The sequence below is a fragment of the Amia ocellicauda genome, chromosome 23 (assembly GCF_036373705.1).
Source record: "Amia ocellicauda isolate fAmiCal2 chromosome 23, fAmiCal2.hap1, whole genome shotgun sequence".
In the NCBI taxonomy this organism is placed as follows: domain Eukaryota; kingdom Metazoa; phylum Chordata; class Actinopteri; order Amiiformes; family Amiidae; genus Amia; species Amia ocellicauda.
This window is the reverse complement of record NC_089872.1, coordinates 8,142,716-8,157,544: the sequence shown is the minus strand read 5'-3', so window position 1 is coordinate 8,157,544 and position 14,829 is coordinate 8,142,716. Positions and strand designations below refer to the sequence as shown.

At 38.5% G+C, this 14,829-nt stretch overlaps 1 protein-coding gene across 1 annotated transcript in view; it reads left to right on the top strand.

Annotated features, from left to right (window-relative positions):
• The window catches only part of rgs17 (regulator of G protein signaling 17), a 29,298-nt gene that overhangs the window by 730 nt on the left and 13,739 nt on the right, over positions 1-14,829 (top strand). The window lies entirely within an intron of this gene.

Sequence of the window (14,829 nt, the reverse complement as noted above, 5' to 3'; positions counted from 1 at the left end):
TTTATAGATTGGTGTTATTATTATTTCATGCGGTGCATTAGTAGGGTATGCAAATGTGTAAGTTAGACTCCAGTTTTTGGCAGCTTGTGGTACATTCATAGTCATGATTATGACACCTTATTTGAAGTTTTAATAAAATGGGAAACATTACAATAAGCATTGCTGTCAAATGCCAAAGAAACTGCATAGGAAGCTATCTATCTATCACAGAGTAAATAGGCACCCACATCGAAAAGAATAACTGCTTGTCCAGGTACCACAGATAGCCCTTGCCAAATGTGATAGTGGGGTAAACATGCCAGTGGGCTGTACTTTGTGGTGCCGCCCTTTCCAAGGCTACAAAATGCTTAGTTGCTTTGCCCAGACTTTACTTTGAACCTCTGCTGCATTGGTGGTTTGGGCTGGAGCACCATCTTCCACAAAACACTGCTCTCTTTAAACAGAAAAGTATTGGCACAGATAAAATGGAAGTTCTTAATGTCTGGGGTAGAAAATACAATTTGTTTGAAGACAACCCCAAAATGGATTGTCCAGTAGCCCAGCTCCTAATCTCTAATTTGACATACTGTGTGGCAGTTGCTGGTCAGTATATCTATGGTGACTCTACACCCATGTGTGACCACTGTGTGAAAGCTGTGAAAGATGGCAGTGATCAGAGAAAATTACAGGTTTCTGAGGCAGGTGGGTGTGGACGTGGTAGTATCTATTTAGCCTGGTTCAGTCAACATCTTACATTGCACGCTTTTTAGCGTTTCCTTGGTCTTGCATTGTGCAACTTCCTGTTGCAATAACATCTGCGGATAGCATTTTGTGGATACTTGCATATGTTCAGTGGTATTTGCTGCTGAAAATTGGGGGGTTTGGTTTCTAAACCACTGTTCACCAAATGAAGTGTTGTTTGGCTCTTACCAGTCATGGGTTTTTAATGGTTTGAAGTACAGGTGTCTGTTCACTTATGTCAAGGATACAAGTTTGAAAGTCTCATAGGAGATGGGTTGATAGGTTTCTTATTGTGTTCTTCAAAGCACTGTAAATCCTTCTAGTTTAACCTGTGTAATCTAGGGTTGTGGTAGGCTGTAGTGCAGTGGTTCTCAACCCCTTCCTTGCTAGTTTGTGTTCCAACTGAGCTCTCAATTACTTAATTGAATCCTTCATTTAACTAATAATATGCTTACATTTGACTTTTAAAATTCTGTAACTGATAAAGAGTTGGTTTCTTAATAAGATAACTTCCTTATACAATTTTATACTTAACTTAAAACCCCTACTGTTTAAAATAATTTAAAGGCTCTGATTTAGAAAATTATTAGCCTAGTTAAATTAAGGGTTGAATTAAGTAATTCAAAGCTCAGTTGGAATTAAAACCAGCAGGGTAGGGGGTCCTCCAGGACCAGGATTGCGAACCACTGTGGTAGTGCTTAGGGCTCTGTGATTGTGACCAGGTTCAAACGCCAGCTGATTGCTGTTATAGGCTACTCCTGAGTAAAGTGCTCTACACACAGAACACCAATAAAAACCCAGATATATAAATGGGTGTCCATGCAAGTTGCTGTTGATAAATGCATTTCCGTAGTTAACAACACCAATTAGGACTCGGTGTGAATTATTGGCTATAAGAAGGTTTTTGCTTTACTCACTCTGCTGAGGGGGACGACAGCCTGGCAGAGTGGGCCGGATCGTCAGACTTCCACGAGGAAAGGGGCATGAAACTGCTGTGGCAGCCGTGACTGGGGAGATGGTGGTATGTGGATCGACAAATGTTAGGGAGGTATGTGAGAAATCAAGACAAAGTGGAAGTGGATGTCTGAAATTGGGGATGTTTAAAACTTATTAGCAAAAGCTAAATCAATATGTTAAACTATCGGATCTAATTAATCTTTATTCCTAATATATCCTCATGTTATTTTTGGTTGCTTGCTAAGGCTAAACCATCTCTTTATATATCTGGAAAACTGTCATCTGTTATGTCACTTTAAGTAAAGGTTGGTTTTCCAGATATATACTGGGGTTACTTGTAGATCACACCAAGGGCTTCATGTTTTGCTAAGAGCAAATGGTGAAGAAATAGTATTTCCACACATCCAGAGAGGGTAGTAGTACCAACTTACATTTGAACATTCAAGAAACATTAAAAATAGCTTAACACATTACTACCTGTATTAATATGAATTTAGTTTCATATTAATTTCTGCCATGTACGATCAAATTTAGATGCGTTTATAATAAATGGATCTCCTGGAGCTGTATGGATTAAATACAAGATGCATTGGCATTACTTAGTACGTTTTGCCTCTCATTGGAGGAAGTAATTTGTTCTTGAAGTGGCGCAGATATAAAGATGCACATTTCTTTTACTTATCAGACATCTAAAAAAGTAACACTTAGTGAGCAAGTTCCTCTTTATACTGACACATCTGAGATCTCCATTAGATAGCATTATCAGACATTTGGTAGCATATACCGTGAGAAGAGAGGACACAGACTATGAATCTAAGTAATCTTGTAAGAATCATGCCACCTATGTAATTCTTTACCATACTACCCAAATATAGACGTCTATCTGAGACATTGCAAAAGCGCCATAAATAAAAATAGTGGTTTCAGTGTATAGGCCCATCCATGGCATACTTCAGGAATTAATTTGATAATTATTGTGCATTTATGTGTGTTAGGCCTAGGATTTCCAAACCTAGTCCTAAGCTACTGAAGAGGATTTATTTACTTCCCAGTGGTGTTCTAACAAAAAAAATTGCTTTAAATTAATAAGATTGGCATGAGTGTTAGGCACTATAAATCCTGATAGTGGTTGAGGGTGGCTGGTGTACACCAAACCTGCTTAGATTGTTCTTCATGTAGGCCAAGGTATACTGAACATCAAGTAGCTGCTACCTGGGCTGCGTTCACAAATCGCACATTTGCTCCCTTGTTACCTTCCAGTATGGGGCGGACGTACTATGGTCACCATCTTAAGGGGTGTCCCAAATACCTTAGGTAGTGAGTGAAGCAGCCTAATCGATCTTTTGTTACCTTCACTACTCTTTTCGATGGAGCGAACAAAACAGTACACTTAAGCGAAAGTGTAATAACGCTGAAGTCCCAGAACTCTTCGCCTTAAAGGCAGAGACAAGTCAATTGGGAAAATTGTGACAATATGGTAGCATATAAATATATATACAGACGGGTAACAAATTAAAGCAATAGTGTCTCAGTAGGGTGTTGGCCACCAAGAGCCGCCAAAACAACTTCAATGCTCTTGGCACAGATTCTACGAGTCTCTGAACTCTACTGGAGGGATGAACACCATTCTTCCAAAAGATATTCCCTCATTTGGGGTTTTGATGATGGTAGTGGAGAGCGCTGTCTAACACATCAGTCCAAAACCTCCCATAGGTGTTCAGTTGGGTTGAGATCTGGGGACTGCGAGGGCCATAGCATATGATTCATATGTGACCCCTCTTTCAAAGTCACTTGGATCCTTTCTCTTGCCATTTTGATCCAAAATCAAGGTCAACTGGGCCTGCTCAGCATTTTTATAAATGCCACAGAGCATGATAGGATGTTAATTGCTTAATTGTATCATGCAATACACCTCTTTGGAGGCATCTGCATTAATTTTGTTCCTCCACTCATTTATTCATGTTTTTCCTTTAATTTGTCACCTGTCTGTATGCATAGCATAGGCAGTTATAGATATTAAGTTATTTAAGGAAATTATTTTTAATATTTACGTTGTATGGGGTCGAAATAGATAATATCAAATTTATCAACAATCATTATTTAAATATAGTATTAGAAAGTATAGCGAAAAAACATTCCGGCACCTATCAATTAATTAATTACTGAAGTAGTATAAAACTAGGTGATGAGATGATATAGGATGATATAAGCAAACAATATACAGTGAGGGGAAAAAAGTATTTGATCCCCTGCTGATTTTGTACGTTTGCCCACTGACAAAGAAATGATCAGTCTATAATTTGAATGGTAGGTGTATTTTAACAGTGAGAGACAGAATAACAACAAAAAAATCCAGAAAAACGCATTTCAAAAAAGTTATAAATTGATTTGCATGTTAATGAGGGAAATAAGTATTTGATCCCCTATCAATCAGCAACATTTCTGGCTCCCAGGTGTCTTTTATACAGGTAACGAGCTGAGATTAGGATCACTCTTAAAGGGAGTGCTCCTAATCTCAGCTCGTTACCTGTATAAAAGACACCTGTCCACAGAAGCAATCAATCAATCAGATTCCAAACTCTCCACCATGGCCAAGACCAAAGAGCTGTCCAAGGATGTCAGGGACAAGATTGTAGACCTACACAAGGCTGGAATGGGCTACAAGACCATCGCCAAGCAGCTTGGTGAGAAGGTGACAACAGTTGGTGCGATTATTGGCAAATGGAAGAAACACAAAATAACTGTCAGTCTCCCTCGTTCTGGGGCTCCATGCAAGATCTCACCTTGTGGAGTTTCAGTGATCATGAGAACGGTGAGGAATCAGCCCAGAACTACAGGGGAGGATCTTGTTAATGATCTCAAGGCAGCTGGGACCAGAGTCACCAAGAAAACAATTGGTAACACACTACACCGTGAAGGACTGAAATCCTGCAGCGCCCGCAAGGTCCCCCTGCTCAAGAAAGCACATGTACAGGCCAGTCTGAAGTTTGCCAGTGAACATCTGAATGATTCAGAGGAGAACTGGGTGAAAGTGTTGTGGTCAGATCAGACCAAAATCGAGCTCTTTGGCATCAACTCAACTCGCCGTGTTTGGAGGAGGAGGAATGCTGCCTATGACCCCAAGAACACCATACCCACCGTCAAACATGGAGGTGGAAACATTATGCTTTGGGGGTGTTTTTCTGCTAAGGGGACAGGACAACTGCACCGCATCAAAGGGACGATGGACGGGGCCATGTACCGTCAAATCTTGGGTGAGAACCTCCTTCCCTCAGCCAGGGCATTGAAAATGGGTCGTGGATGGTATTCCAGCATGACAATGACCCAAAACACACAGCCAAGGCAACAAAGGAGTGGCTCAAGAAGAAGCACATTAAGGTCCTGGAGTGGCCTAGCCAGTCTCCAGACCTTAATCCCATAGAAAATCTGTGGAGGGAGCTGAAGGTTCGAGTTGCCAAACGTCAGCCTCGAAACCTTAATGACTTGGAGAGGATCTGCAAAGAGGAGTGGGACAAAATCCCTCCTGAGATGTGTGCAAACCTGGTGGCCAACTACAAGAAACGTCTGACCTCTGTGATTGCCATCAAGGGTTTTGCCACCAAGTACTAAGTCGAAGGGGTCAAATACATATTTCCCTCATTAACATGCAAATCAATGTATAACTTTTTTGAAATGTGTTTTTCTGGATTTTTTTGTTGTTATTCTGTCTCACTGTTAAAATACACCTACCATTAAAATTATAGACTGATCATTTCTTTGTCAGTGGGCAAACGTACAAAATCAGCAGGGGATCAAATACTTTTTTCCCTCACTGTATTTCCAAATTATTTTTATTATTATCATCATTATTAGTAGTAGTATTATTATATTCAGTTTCTTAAAGAACACACTACTGTTATTTTGTATTGAATCAATTTAAAGCCAAATGTATTACCTATTGGATTTAAAATAGAATATACTATTATTTAAAACATGAAAAAATGAAGCGGGCTACATTGAGTCTCCTACTTGCCAAAATCCTTGAAAAATGTATTTGGACGAGGAACAGTTCAAATGCTATAGCAGTCTCCATTCATTAAAACTACAATCTGACAAGAAAGGATTGCGTAGGTACTGTCTAATCAAAGGTAAATGCATTGAATGGTGACGCTGAAGTGTGTCCCATTGAACGCTTTTAGCTTCCCCCTACACCTTCGCTCACTCAAGTACACACTGAGACATCAGCACAACGTCACGCAAAGTGTTCACTTGTCGAAGGGTGTGAGGAGCAAGTGTGTGATTTGGGATGCAGTCCTGATATATGCTGCTCCCCCACTCTCTTCTGAGTGTGTTGTGCTTACATGCACTGTGGGAAAGTGTACGTTGGCAAAATGATGGTTCTGCAAAAGAATGTGTCTACTGTTCCTTAAAGTCCTTGTGAAGTACTCCAGTGTATCAGTGCTTTTAGTTGCCCAGTTTAATGAGCTGTGTCTTCAGATTCTGTCTTCTGTTGAAACCCTGTTAACACACACACATATAGGCCTATGGCAATGGGCCGGACACACTGCAAGAAGAATAGATCAAAGATAGACAAAGAAAGCTATTGAATGGATCCCAAGAAATGAAGAGACCTAGAAGACGAACACATAGAAGAAATGATAAACTTTGCAGGCGTGACATGGAAAAGAGAAGCTGTAGATCGAAGCAAGTGGATCAGTACTGCACTGAAATTATTGCTAAACTTAAACCACATATTACAGCTGTCATTTAGAGTACCGAAGCCTTGTAATAAATCCAGGAATAAGATCAATGCTATCAGTTTTGGTATCTTCATATTCATATTCAGCCTTCATATGTATCTTCGTATTCCATCTGTTTCACACTTTTCAAGATAAAGTGTATATTTTGACTGCATGACAGTGGAATACTATGCTCTTCAAGCTGCAGAAACCTAGACTTCAAACCAGCTGATGACAAAGTTGTTGGTAGTTCAGATGAAAGGGAGTTGGCTTATAGTTTTGCTCTCTCCTTATAGGGAATATATTGTGTTCCCTCCGATTCCACGGTGTGACCATTTGTTCTGTGTGCTCTGCCTAAACAAAACAAGCATCTCTACTCAGGTTGTGTCTCTGATTGCCCTGGGCTCTGTCGCCTTGCCTTGTGATCAGATAGGCCTTGGATCCAGAAATACCTGTCCACTTGATAAACTTGACTCTCGACTTCTGATCACTCAACTTGACCCCGGATCCAGATATACCTGTCCACTTGATAAATGTATCTGCAATCAGTGCCTTTATCATTTGTAGTGCCTTTGTTCGTTGTTGTACCGATCAGCCGGGCATATGGTGAAGTAATCTTTCACTAGAGATTTGACCATCAGAATACACTTTAAATTAAGTATTTTAGAAATCTTCAGTTAGTTTTTGGTTTTTGTTAATTTATATGATTTTATTTATTTATTTATTTATTCTTTGCTGCCTTTAGTGATTCTTAGCTTTTAATTTGTGGAAGCCAAATTATTTCAATTAACAGATTCCAGATACAAAGAAAAGAGACAAGACAAGGATACACTGACAATAACCTGATTCAAAATAAGAGTAACTTGAGTTTCCACCCCGTCATAAAAGATTGCACCTGCTGAGTTGTCCATTGCATCCAAATCTTGAAGCAGCTTTGGCCCATTCTGGATTGATTCTTTTCTTTTCTTTTTTTGTTTTCTTTTTCCAGATGTGATTCCCACAGTAGGTCCCCTATCCCAGTCAGGATGATCAGTCCCTGCACAGAGCTGTGAGTCCTACCAGCATCAGGTCAACTGAAGGGCCCTGGCCTGCCTCTCTGCCCCCAATCCACCCCACTCCCACCCCCCACCACCGCCCCCCCAGGTCCTGGTCAGGGATGGTGAGATATGCAACTAGTGGAGACACATTGTGGCTGCCGCTGTCCTCTCCTGGTTCATCTGTTTGCCTCATCACCATGATCCTCCGGCCTGACCAGCTCCAGGACTTTCATTAACTTGTGCTGTAAGTTCAGATTGCCTTGTCTATTGCTGCGGTTCGTGTGTGTGAGCGGTATCAGAGAGAGCATCAGTGAGATGAAGGGTGGGGACCTGCTCTGGAGTATTTCAGCAGTTGAGCAGATTTTTAGAACTGCCAAAACTCAATATTTTATTTTAGTTTTTAAAGTTATAGTGGGATTTCTGGCTCCCTCCAACCTTTTAGGCTGCAATTTAGCATCTTCAACTGCTAATACACAGAAAAAGCCACAGTATAAGCTAATTTATGGCAATGTACAATCATTTACTGTGCACTTGTCCTTCCAAATGATTTTAACTGTTCTGCCGTAGCAGGCTGCTTCCTGTCAGTGATGACACCAATACTTTCAGGAAGCTAAGAAATTGAGTCAATGCTAGCTCAGCTTTAATGCTAACACATAATTCAGGAACTGTGTGCTGTTTCTGATTGTGTCACTTAACTTAGCAAATAGTCAAATAAAATGATACGATTATGAACTTCTAGTCCTTTCTTGAATAGCCAGCATGATCCAGCTTGGTAAAGGTTTGTTGAAATGCCTTGTTTAATGGCTTTTGTCATTCTTAAGTATGTAAGACAATACTTGTGGCCTTGTTGAACAGTCCCTTAAGTAAATGTATCTTGCCACAACATTTGGTTCAACGGTGCTCCAAATGTTATGTGTATGGGTGAGTCTTTTCTTTATAGACGCATACATGGGTAGGAAGTAGTAAGAGAGATGGTTTTCATCCTGATATCTGTATGTTACATTTACTTTTGGCACTTCTAGTTCTTTTTTTGTGTTTGAACAGATCAGGAATAAAAATAAAAGACTCCAATTGTATAAGTCTGGTCAATTTCAGGTTTTGTGAACTGCAGGTTCCTTGTCCAGATTTTATAGTTGAAACAGAAACGCAGTGTAATTAATATAACTTATACTCACGCCAGAGCACATTTACTCAAAATACGATAACAACCTTGAAATATCCGGAACCTGGTATAAGCTTAAATAGGAGATTTTGCATTTGGAATCTTTGCTGTCACAATTGTCTGAACAAACATTGTTCTAGATGACATAAATGCATCATTTTTAATGTAGATTTATATGGACAAATACCAAGTCAGTATTGCTTGTGTGCTAAACTCAACAACAGTTTGGAAATAATAAAAATAATGGATTTGTCTTTAGCATTTTACTAGGCTAGTGTCTAGCAATATGATGTCATCAAAGAATTCCCTTATCATCCCACGGTGCATCTGTTGTTGTGCATCTTCAGGAATGTGTGTAGATATGAATTCATTATTAAGGATTTAGGCTTTGATTAAATAACTAATATCAAGTAAAACAAATACACATAGAATCATAAAAACACAGGCTGATGTTTGCTAAAGAAATAAAATAAAGAAGAGCCGTGTATTGATTAATAATTTGTATTGATGGCCAGATGATGTGTTCTAATTATATGAGGAAAAGGTTCACCAATATGGTGTTCCCTTTATTTGCGAGTGCAGCCTTCAGCAGGATTCTGTTTGTGGAAGATGGTGTAGAGAATCTCATTTATTAGGGTCCTTGTACTGGGAAACCACAGTCCTGCAGGTTAGATTGGTAGCCCTGAATAGGAAGTGTGTGAGGTGACCTTCACTTACTAATTAAGCAACTACGAATAGATACTGCAATGGCTTTGAATTTTCACTTTCTGTTTGTTTAATCACTCTAGATGCCAAAACTCACACTTTTGGATCCCTGCTCACAATCCATTGGTGTAATTCTCAACGCAAGAGAAGATGCAACACATTACTTAATCTTCGGATTATTACATCACAAAATATTTATTTATTCCATAGATTTCCAGGTGAAAGCAACAAGCCAAACACATTGTGTTTGTTTAAGATCAGGGCAAAAAAGTAACCCCTCCACACCCCCTTCTACAAATGTTGCAGTACTCTGACACAGTGTTGCAATATGCTGATATGAAAGGCCAAAACACCATGTCAGATATGGGTAGACACTCTGGCTTCCTGTCCAAAAATGCTGAATAGATGTTTGCTCTTACCATATCTTGTCATCCCAAATTTGGAAAAATGCCTTCAAAAGATATGACAATCGTGCCTATGTTTATGTTACAAAATGCAATGTATTTTCACAGTATTGTACTGGTTCTTGAAACAAGTTCTGCATTCTGACCATGTATAATGATGTGGAAACACAGTAAGCAGGGTATACCACTGTTATCCTATGACCTTCATTAAACCACAGGCAAAACTATTGCCTTTACTATTTAGAGCATTTGAACTACAGTTACATGACTAATTCATATTTTAAATACATATTTTTGGAGTAACTGAAGATGAGTAGTGGACAACATTTTTATTTTCTTTACCATCAGGCTACAGTTAACGATCATCTACTGTTTTCTTATGGTGCTTCACTGGACACACAGTTTAACAACAAAATGTATAGATTAATTCCTTTTTGGGGATTTTAATGTTTACAAAACCCCAAAAACAGTAGACCAGAATCCAACCAGGCTATTGTCATTATTCACATACATTCTTGAAATAAACTATGTGCAATACCCTATATTATCTGGAGCAACAGGATGCAGCACCAATGCAAGCAGTTTGCAAAAGTTCCTTTAAGCAGTATAATACCAACATCCAGAATGCACCAACTTTAAGACAAGTTGGCACCTGTACTGTTTCTTTCTTCTTAATGAAAGCTTTCACAGAAAAGGTAAACTTCTCTGACGGTCAGAATTAGAAGTAAGATTTGAACTATTCTAACTTGCTTAAGAGACTAATATTAAAAGGCATGCCAGTGTTATATTTAGTAAATAATAATAAAACCGCTTTATTCTGTATTACAATAGTGACACTTACACAACCGTTTAAGTCAAAGCTGTTACACACTAGTTTAACTATGCATAATCTGAACATTATGTATTTTTCCATATTGAGAATTGTCTCCTCTTTGAAAGTATGTGACCGATTGTAGGTGCCTCTCTTTAGTCCCAAACTGAAGTAGAATCAGAAATATAATCCACAGAGAGTACCACTAGACATTCATCAGTTGGCATTCAGAAAAGAGAGTGGATGTACAGAGAATTTCATAACCACATTGTGTCTGTGAGAGAGAGGAAAGAAGAGTACTAGCCTGTCTGTAACAGTTTGTAAATAATTTATTTCTAATTTAATGGAGTATAATACTGATAAATAGCATGTCCAATAGCATGTACAGGTTGGACTTTTCTTGGCACATGCCCATTTTGTGACACCACATAAGTTGAAGTCTGCATACTTCGACTCTACTCCAGCCCTAAGCCCAACCATTATCCTAGCACTGCACAGAACAGTATGATGCCCAACGTTTTTTTCTTTTCTTTTTTTAAACGGGGCCTCCTCGGCCTCGAACCACATGCAGATGTTACATTACAGTTGCAGCTAGTGGTGGGTTATCAGTTTCCACATTCCTCTTCATTGATCAAGAGTCTATTGTGTCGGCTTTGGATCCCCAGGGCAAGTATGGCATGAAAACATTTGTTTTGGGTGGATAACCACTCGCCTAACAGTCCACTCAATGCAGGTTACTGAAGAATTCCTCTTTGGCTCCAACCAGCATCTTAATGGTCCACTCAGAGGTTACCAACAACTGAGGCTTCCTCCAATAACAGTACATTTTCCTGTGTGCTTATGTGACTGGCCTGGCCTGCATCAGTTTTGGGGGACGTCGATTTACCTATTTCAGGTCTCCATATAAAAATGCCGCTCATTTGCTTATCATTGGAATCTTAACAGCCTGCTTTGTCGTACACACTGGTCCATTCAGACATGCTAGATTTTCCTTCATGATTTTGTATGCAAAGTCAGATTGTGAGTACTTTTTTGGAAGCATGTTGTTCTAACTGTGGCTAGGAGCGACGGTTGATTTTTTTCTTTTTTTCTTCTCTATTTTTCATTCTTCATAACCTTTCAAAGCTCCCCATCGAAATTCTATGAAAACAATTGGAGAACTGGAGTACTGTACGTTTTTTTTTTTTTTAACTTGACTGTTGAATGAGACATGCATATTATAAAATATAGAAATAGCATTGATTCTGATCAAAATAATCCAATGTATTGGTGTGAGAAAGTTGATAAAGTAAGTGCCCCAGATAATAAGTTGATATACCATGGAGCTTACTTCAGGTAAATATATGGTGGATTTTGTACTATAGTGGAAAGACATCCATGCGTTTTCTGATTATGAAAATAGAATCTTGTGTTTGTTGCATCAAAGGCTAATGTGTAACTTGTTTATTAATGTGTTCTGGATAATGACATACATTTCCAGAAACCTGCACAAGCTATTTGCATTTTCTTTGCTATTTGCGGTTTACTGTACCTAGCAAGAACAAAGGCTTTTGTCATTTAGTTTTGCATTAATATGCATGTTTTCCATTTGCTTTGCTGCCATGAACTGTTGATACTTAAGTGTCCTTATGGATCTCATCCGTTCTAAAGTTTTGCATAATTTGGAGAGCTGGACTGTGCAGTCTGACAGAGAGAGTATTTTATAGTACACAGGCAAACAAAGCAAAGAGTGAGTGCAGAATTCATGGCTGAAGTGTCGGGATAAATAGGGGACACAGACCAAATTATGTTCTGTCAGGTAAGGATATCTGTACCTTTTTTAAAGCAGTTGTGCTTCTCATTTTAACATATCTTTGGAATAATGATGGACGCCACTGAGCGGGAAAGATCTGGAAATCGAGAATGACATGGTCCTCGGGTATTCAGTGTTACGCCAAGAGTAATGCATGCAGTTGTTGAATACATACTTTCGTATATGTGTGTAATTTCATACTCAGCTCTTTTTATCTGTTAATCATAGTAATTTTTATATATCATCACCATCAGCTTATATCGATCAACTGGTGGATGAAGGCCTCCCCAAGATGTTTCCACTTGCTTCAATCTATAGCTTCTCTTTTCCATGCCATGCCTGCAAAGTTTATCATTTCATCTTCTCATCTTTTATGTGGTCATGTTCTAGGTTCTAGGATTTTTTTCATCTCTTGGTATCCATTCAGTAGCCTCCTTTGTCCATCTTTGATCTAGTATGCATTGATTGAATACTTTTCTCTTCAGGCAAATTGATAGATTTGCTTTCAACAATGTACTGTTTCTTCCAAATGCACAAATGCACTCCATCTCACTTTTACTCTTATTTGGATTTCTTCCATAATATCTCCGTCTGCGCTGATTTGTTGTCCAAGGTAGACATAACTGAGTTCTTCAAGTATCCCCTGTATTGACTACAATTTTCTTACATTCAACAAAGCTGTTAAACATGGCTTTGGTTTTACTCAGGTTCATTTTAAGTCCAGTTATCTTGCTTGCATCAGAGAGTTCATGAAATTGAAAATATGCCATCTTCAAATTGTAAGTTGTTCATATAAGCTCAGTTTAAGTGGATTCATTTTTTCCCCCAGTCCAAAGTCTTCAACACTTCTTCTAGAGCTTTGGAGAGATTATGTCTCCTTGACATACTCCTTTACAAATCTTGATCTTGTCAGTGTCTTGGTGGAGTCAGATTGTTGATGTTGCATTGATATATTTAATAAGAGTTACATAGGTTTTCTCATAGGTTTTGATTTCTTAGAGCTCTGATGACTGAATTTGTATTTATTTAATCAAATGCTTTCTTGTAGTCAACAAAGCCCAGGCACAGAGGAAGCTCATATTCTCTGCATCTTTCCAATACTTCTTGTACAACTTGTATATGATCCATCATGTTATATCCACTTCTGAATCCTGCTTGTTCTCTTGGCTGGGTGAAGTCCAATGAGTCTTGAAGGCAACATGTAAATACTTAGAATAAGATGGGACTAATCTTGTAGACTAATGGGCCTACAGTTCTTGAGATCTTTGTCTCCTTTATTGTGAAGGAAAATGATACTTGCATTGTTCCATTTATCTGGTATATATTGATGGTATTCAAGTATTCCCATTACTTATTGAGATTACAAAGTGTTACTAACTGTTTGCAGGTGAGATGAGAATCCTGAATACTGAAACTATAGGTGATTACTTTAAGGATTATGTCTTGATAACTTACAGGAAAAGACTAGTAAGGAAATTGGCAGAATCTATAGTGGTCCACTAGTAGCTAACTTGTCTTTCATGGGATAAAAGCTTTTGACACATGCCGTTTGCTGTCACATAGATTTTTAAAATTTATCCTGAAACTACAAATCAATAAATAAACCAATTTCATCATTACATCAGTCAGTACACTTGAAGAAAAATACAACAGCACCAAGCAGTGATTTGCAGGAAGAGAGTTCAGCTTTGTGGCAGTGAAGAAGCCCAGGCATTTGTTGTTTGTAATGTCATCATTGTACTTTGTTTGCATTCAAATCAAAACTTAGTTTCCCTTAAATCAATCAGTTATCTTTAGATTGCTCTATTGCTACCTTTGTTTTAGAAGGACACAGCTACATTACATAATTAAACACTCAACTGCAGTAAATTAATCAATGACTGAAAGCAGTTAACTGTTATTAGTAGGTCTGGGGATAGGGAGTTAATCTACAGGCATCCTCAGTGGAATAGCAAGAGAAGCCTTTATTCCCCCTTGTGCTAGCACCTTGTCAATTTTTTTTTCTCGATGGAGTATCTCTTTTTATGGATTTATTTTTCAGCAAACATAATACATAAATTGAAATCTGTGTGGCAGCAATACGCTTCTGTACACCATTGCGACAATTCAAACAAGATAAACAAATGTGAAATGAAATATCAAATTTTTACATATTTGTTTAACTTCTAGAACAGATTAAGTTACTGATTTGAAGTATTGTATTGGAATGCATTACAGATTACATTATAAACAATGTAACTAGTATTCTGCAATTTAAAAGTATGCTAAAAGTTAAACAGCAAGCAAAACACAGGATGTGTTCAATAAACCAGAGAAGGTTTATTAAAATGGAGCAAAGAGTTGAGCAAGTTGCTTACTATCTGAGCTGCTATAGTGCCTGTTCTCAATTACTGTCAAGCTGTCCAGTGCTGGTAATAAATTGCAAGACAGAGAGATGGAGGGTTTAATCCAAATGAAAAGATGGGATAAGTGTCTTCGGAGGCCCCGGATAATTGTCAGCGGTGACATGGTCCAAATGATCCT